This window comes from Nyctereutes procyonoides, unplaced genomic scaffold (genome assembly GCF_905146905.1).
Source record: "Nyctereutes procyonoides isolate TBG_1078 unplaced genomic scaffold, NYPRO_anot_genome, whole genome shotgun sequence".
NCBI classification, from domain to species: domain Eukaryota; kingdom Metazoa; phylum Chordata; class Mammalia; order Carnivora; family Canidae; genus Nyctereutes; species Nyctereutes procyonoides.
In genome coordinates, this window is record NW_026575122.1 from 33,587,530 (window position 1) to 33,594,088 (window position 6,559).

Here is a 6,559-nt window from a genome sequence, read left to right on the forward strand (position 1 = left end):
GCTCCATGCGGGGAGCCTGATGTGGGACTCGACCCTGGGACTCCAGGATCACGCCATGGGCTGAAGGCAGAGGCTCAACCGCTGAGCCACCCAGGCGTCCTGCCCACAAGACTTCTGTCTTTACATTTAGAGACCCTTCCCTGAATATGTAGTTACGATTTAAGGCCACCTGTTAAAATAGAAGTCCTTAACCTTTCTTATGCAACCTACCATCTTTCCATCCTGTTACTTCTGCTTTGAATTTATTAGTGTTGATTCCCTATACTCTTCTCTGCTCCCACATGCAATCAAACAGCACATCACATTTTTCCTGTCTGCTTGCCAAGTATTGAATTTTCTTGACCCCAGGGCTCTTTCGCCAAGTTGGGAGTACTTACTCAGAAACCATAAGTAAGTCAAGTGGGAGTTCAATGATGAGGGTAATAATACCTGGAAAGTTTTGTGAGAATGGTTACATAAGATGACGCACTCTTTCCTGGCTACTGCTGGGTCATGCACAGGCAGAGGGTGGGTGTAATCCATATATGGCTCCACCCATAACCCACCACCATGGGCAAGGAAGGCATTGCTGCTGGAGGTGAAATGGACGTTAATACTGCTTTACAAGAGGGGGTGAAGACCGCCTTCATCCGTGACAGCCACACACATGGAATTCCCAAAGCTGCCAAAGCTTCTGACAAGGGCCGAGCCCATCTCTGAGTGCTTGCATCCAACTGTGATGAGCCTCTGTATGTCAAGTTGGTGGAGGCCCTTTGTGCTGAACACTAGACCAACCTAATTAAGGCTGATGACAAGAATGGGTAGGCCTCTGTAAAACTGACAGAGAGGGAAACCCCTATAAAGGGGCCGGCTGCAGTTGTGTGGTGTTTAAGGCCTACCGCAAAGAGTCTCGGGCCAAGGGTGTCATCGAGGAACACTTCAGATGCAAGGAATGAAGAAATAAAAGACTTGGTTCTTTTTTCCTAAATAATTAAATAAAGCTGATACGTGTAAAGCAGCATCCTCTAGGGATACGTGGTAAATACAAAATAAACATTAGCTCTGTAGTTCTACAAATAATGCGAAAGAAATATGGCCTCCCTCCCCAAGGGCCTTCATGAGTGGAGACCAGACATTAAATTGGCATGGCAAGCAGTAAGCACTGGGATCATTTAACACCTCCTCTCTATATTTCTGGGCAGGACTGGCTTGGTTGGTGAATAAGCAAGTTTGGAAAAGAACAACCTTGGACTCAGTGAGCTCATGTTCTTTTGCATCGCCAGCGATAACATCTAAAAAACAACAGTAGTCACCTCCTACATATCCCCACAAAGACACTTAGATGTTTCTCCCTGACAGATTTCATCTCTCGCTCTCAGGGTTCTAAATTCTTCAACTTTTAGGGTCAAGCTTCTGCTACAGCCCTAAACTCTGCTGAGGCAGCCCTTTGGAGAGGTAAACGGTGCTTTAATAAATGGAGAGACAGTTTAGCTGGGAAACTACCCTTCTGGCCTTGGTAACCAGGCTTCCTGGAAAAATACCAGACAACTACAGAAAAACCTAACCCTGGATCCCCAGCCTGTAAGATATTTTGTTCCTTCTCTTTGAATTCTCCGGTCCCCTTCAAGTATACCACTGACCTCATCTTCCCTCTCCCAACCCCTAAAGCCCCCTGCAATGAATTATAATAATAATAACAAATACCACCAATTACACTGGGATAAACTCTTGGCACACATTGTCCCATTCAGTCCTTCTATTAAGTCGATGATGTAGGTACTAACATTATTCCTATCTTATGAGTGAGCTACTACTGAAGTTCAGGGAAGTTAATTGTTTGTCAGATCGCTGGCAAATGGTGAGGCCTGAACTCAAAACCACCTCTGAGTCCAAAGCTAGTACTTTTAATCTCTGTGCCTGACACTTCCTGAGACCTTCCAATGATGGAAGGACATCCAATGGAAGACTTCCAATGATGGTGGACATCACCTTCATTGTCACCTGGCCAGTTTGGAGGATGTCTTTGGCTATACTCATTTAAGTATTTGCCTCTCTTTTAGTCTACATTCATATTTAATTCAGTTTCCTGCCCTACTGAGCTACATAACAGACATGAAGAATCTTGAGGCGCCCAAGTGGTTCAGTCAGTGAACCATCTGTCTTCGGCTCAGGTCACAATCCCAGGTCCTGGGATCCAGTCCCGCATTCGGCTCCCCGCTGAGTAGGGAGTCTGTCTCTCTCTCTCCCTCTGTGCTCCCTCCCCTTGCTCATGTGCTCTCTCTGTCTCAAATAAATAAATAAATAAAATCTTTAAAAAAAAATAGAATTCTGCTCTTAGTTTTACTTAAAACTTAACTTTCTTTACCCAAGTGAAGTTCATGTCCATTTGGATAGTAAATCCCGCCCTTATCTCCTCTTCCACACAAAATTAGTGGACACATTAGTAAAGCAATGGGCATGAGGCATTGATCCCTTGGTTTTGTTAACTACAAACTCCCTGAAAAGCCCACCTAGATAACCTGTTGGTCAAGCAAAGTCAAGTTCATTACTGACTGCAGTGAGGGAGAGTACCATCCTGAGAAAATTTTAGTGTGTCCCAAAGAGGGGACACAAAGGATGAATATTTATAAGGTGCAGGCTCTCTGGTTTAAGGTGGGATTTTCAGCATGGGGGCCTGCTTGGGGCTGGTCCAAGTTTGTGATGTAATAGTTTAAGATTGATGAACTCAGCAGGGCTTGGGTTTTGAAGCAACTCTCGGTAAGTAAACAACACTTTGATAAGCAATCTGCTTTTCACAATTGAGCAGTCTATTCTCCAGATAAATGAACGTTCAGGTGTTCTTGAACCAAGTATTTTGCAACTTCATCTTCTTGGGCAAGAACTTCCCATAATAGAAAGTTATGCTAAGGTAGCCAGTCCTGTTTCATATGGCTGCAAGCAGCTCTTGCTCGGTTCTTTATGTCTCCTATCTGTAAATAGAGATGATTATAGCACTTACCTCATTGGGTTATTATGAGATTTAATGAATTAATCGAGGTAAAGGACGTAGAAGGGTGCCTGGCACACAGAAGGTGCTGTGTATGTATTTATTATCATCTTTACAACCTAGTACATTTTAATTAGTCTTGCTCTTGCCAGACTGAGAAAGACTTTCAATCTAAATGGATTTTTGAGGATTTTTATCTAATAAAGTCAGATTTACAGCAATGATAGTCATGCAACAGCTCTGCATTACTTTGCTTTTTTAAGTCATTCTGAACAAATTCACAAAATGTACTTACATGCCCAGGCTTTTATCTCCCCTGAATTCCAGATGTGTATTTCCTGTTGAAACTTAGTTTTCCTCCTTGGAAAAAAGAAGAGGAAGAAAAAACTTAGTTTCCCGACTCATCTTTCCCGTCTAACAGGACTGAAGTCAAAATACGGTTGACCCTTGAACAGTGCAGGTTTGAACTATACTGTCTACCCATATGCAGATTTTTAAAAACAAATACTGTACAGAACTGTAAATGTATTTTCCTAATGATTATCTTGCCTCTAGCTTGCTTTATTGTAAATACAGCATATATTACATATAACCTACAAGATATGTATTCATTGAATGTTTATATTGGTAAGGATTCTTTTTTTTTTTAAGATTTTATTTATTCATGAGAGACACACAAAGAGAGGCAGAGACAGGCAGAGGGAGATGCAGGCTCCCCGCAGGGAGCCCGATGAGAGACTCACAACCAGGACCCTGGGATCACAACCTGAGCCAAAGGCAGATGGTCACTTGAGCCATCCAGATGTCCCAATATTGGTAAGGATTCTGATCAACAGCCAGCTATTAGTAGTTACATTTGGGGCGGTCAAAAGTTATATGTGGGTTTTCCACTGTGCAGGAGCGCCAGGGCCCCTGACCCCCACGTTGTTCAAGAGTCTGTTGGAATCTAGGATTTCTTCTCCATCCTCCCACCCAGGTAACTGTCCAAGGTCTCATTCAGCACAAATTTGTTGTATAGGTTTGTGTTCCAGGTGCTGTAACCAATACACGGAATAAAATGGTGAGTAAAATGGAATGGAACCTTCCCTCACAGAGCACATGGGCTACTGGCAGAGACGTAAAGTTGCATTGCACAAGTGCTACTGGGGGAGGGATGACGTAAACATAGGTAGATCCTGAGATCTGAGGCTGCCTGCATCCATTCACCTTAAGTGGGAACTAAGAACTGAGGCCACCTATGTCAATGTGGCTTCGCTATTTGCTCCAGGAATTTGTTCCACCTCTTGTCCAGGGAGCCAAGGCTCTCTACTAGTGAAGACTTCTGTTGTCTGCTTTAGGAACCTTCTAAAACCCAATGTATCTGAACTTTAGCTGCTTGAACAATTTCTCATAACAAGAGATCACTTAACTGGCAAACTGCCCATTCATCAAACACCTGTTTACTTATCAAGATTTGTTTCAAGACTCATCTCATCCTAAATTCACCAATCCTAAATTATTGTATAAAGAACTTTGCATGATCTCAGTCAGATCCTCTTAAAACAAAGTTGAGTCTAGACCTCAAAACCCTATAAATATCAGCTCCTGATTTCTGAGATATTTTTTAAGTTTACTTGATCAGCAGCTCATGCTGTGGTCTTTGGAGACACCACAGTCAATAACCATTGAAAACGGAGAGGTGCCATGAAATTAAAACACAGGAACAAGAGTGTAACAAGGGGCCTGCTTTAGAATGAGTGTGGAAGGAGAACTCAGGGAAGGCTGCGGAGGAAATGATATTGGAACTAACAACTTAATATTGAGGAGGAAGAGTGCTCTAGGCAAAGGCCTAGAGTTCGGAGAGGACTGTATTTTTCTAGAATGGAAGGAAGGCTATTGTGGCTGGTGTGAAGGATAGGAGGAAACAAACCCTTGGGTTGCGGGGCCGGCAGTCAGACCATAAGGACCTGATACGATATGGTGAGGATTTGGACTCTAATCCCTGAAAGTAAAGGGAAACCACTGGAAGGCTTAAGGCAGAAAATTCGTATGCTTAACAGGATCACTCTGGCTGTGGAGTGGATAGAGGATTGTAGAGGAGCAAACGTTGATGGGAGAGAATGTTAAGAGATGCTGTAAGCCTTCAGAAAAAGAGACTAAAGTGGAGTTGGCACCAGTATTGTAATCCGAATTTATCTTGTTTACATTGCCCCCTCCCCATTTAGGCTTCCACCATAGCTTCTTAACTTAGTCCACGCTAACCCAGACCTACACCTAAATGGCTCTCTGATCGCAGTATCCTGTTTTATAAAACGGGGTAATTGATAATGCATATGCTGCTTACTTCATTCAATAGTTTTGAATACCTGTTATATGCCCAGCATGTGCTAAGTCCCAGAAATTTCCTCCTGAGCTAGACAAACAGATACTCTGCCCCCCAAAACTCTAGGATCAAGCAAAATAATGCATCTCAAAGTTCTGTGGAAACTGTAAAGTTTCAGGTATGGTATATATTTTTAGCTTTCTATATATTGTGATGTTTTGACATCTTAGAAACAAAAGAAAACCACTTTTCTGGCTGGGGACAGCCTGTCCCTTCTGAGGTCAGCCAATTCTTAGAGAGGAGCATGCCTTTGGTACACAAATTAACCAATCTGGAGCAATACCTCCTCTAGCTGGTCCTACACCCTCGGAGACAACACTGTTTTGCCTTAATCACCCCACAGCCAGATGTGAGGCAACCAGAGACCATCCAGATGGTTTAGAGCCTGTGGAAGTTATTTAAACATTTTAGCCAATCCTAGACTATTCACTTTGCCCTGCCTTTCCCTTCACATGGAAACCCAAAAGGGCTCTAGCCTCAGCTTCCTCTTTGCTCTGTCTTCTACCACTGACCAAAACCCAGCACTTCCTCTGTGACCCTGTGAGGCAAGAGGTGACCTTACTATACTCTAGACCTATGAGTACAATAAATTTTGTTTTCTGGTTTCTTTCCCCTGTTTCCTTTTGTGGCTATACCTGACTGACAATCAAGACCACAGAAAACCACACTAGCCCTTTGGATCTCATGTGACAGAAACACAAATCAAATGGCAGGAAGAAAAAGGTAATTTGTTAGCATATGTACCTGAAAAGTCTAGGAGGAGCCTGGTTTTAGGCAGATTTAGGAGATCAAGCTATGATATCAGGAATGCATATCTTGCTCCACCTCCTAGGCTGCTTCCGCATGGTAAACAAAATGGCTTCTAGCAGTGCAAGAATGATCTTGTAGGAAGAGTCTATCTTTTGTAGAACTCCAAGAGGAAAGTTCAGGGTAGAATTATTTTTTTTTAAAGATTTTATTTATTTATTCATGAGACACACACACACACACACACACACACACACAGAGGCAGAGACACAGGCAGAGGGAGAAGCAGGCTCCAAGCAGGCTCCTGATGCAGGACTCGATTCCAGGACCCTAGGATCAAGACCTGAGCCAAAGGCAGAGGCTCAACCACTGAGTCACCCTGGTGCCCCCAGGGTAGAATTCTGATTGACCTAGAATATCCTTGCAACCTGAGGCCAGTGCCAGCCTTGATGTAATATTCTGGCCAAGCCTGGATCATGTGCCCA

The 6,559-nt window shown here is 43.3% G+C and overlaps 1 pseudogene; it reads left to right on the forward strand.

Moving 5' to 3' along the window:
• The first annotated feature begins 549 nt into the window (after nucleotides 1–549).
• Nucleotides 550–935, forward strand: LOC129517016 (40S ribosomal protein S12-like; annotated as a pseudogene).
• Nucleotides 936–6,559: the final 5,624 nt, after the last annotated feature.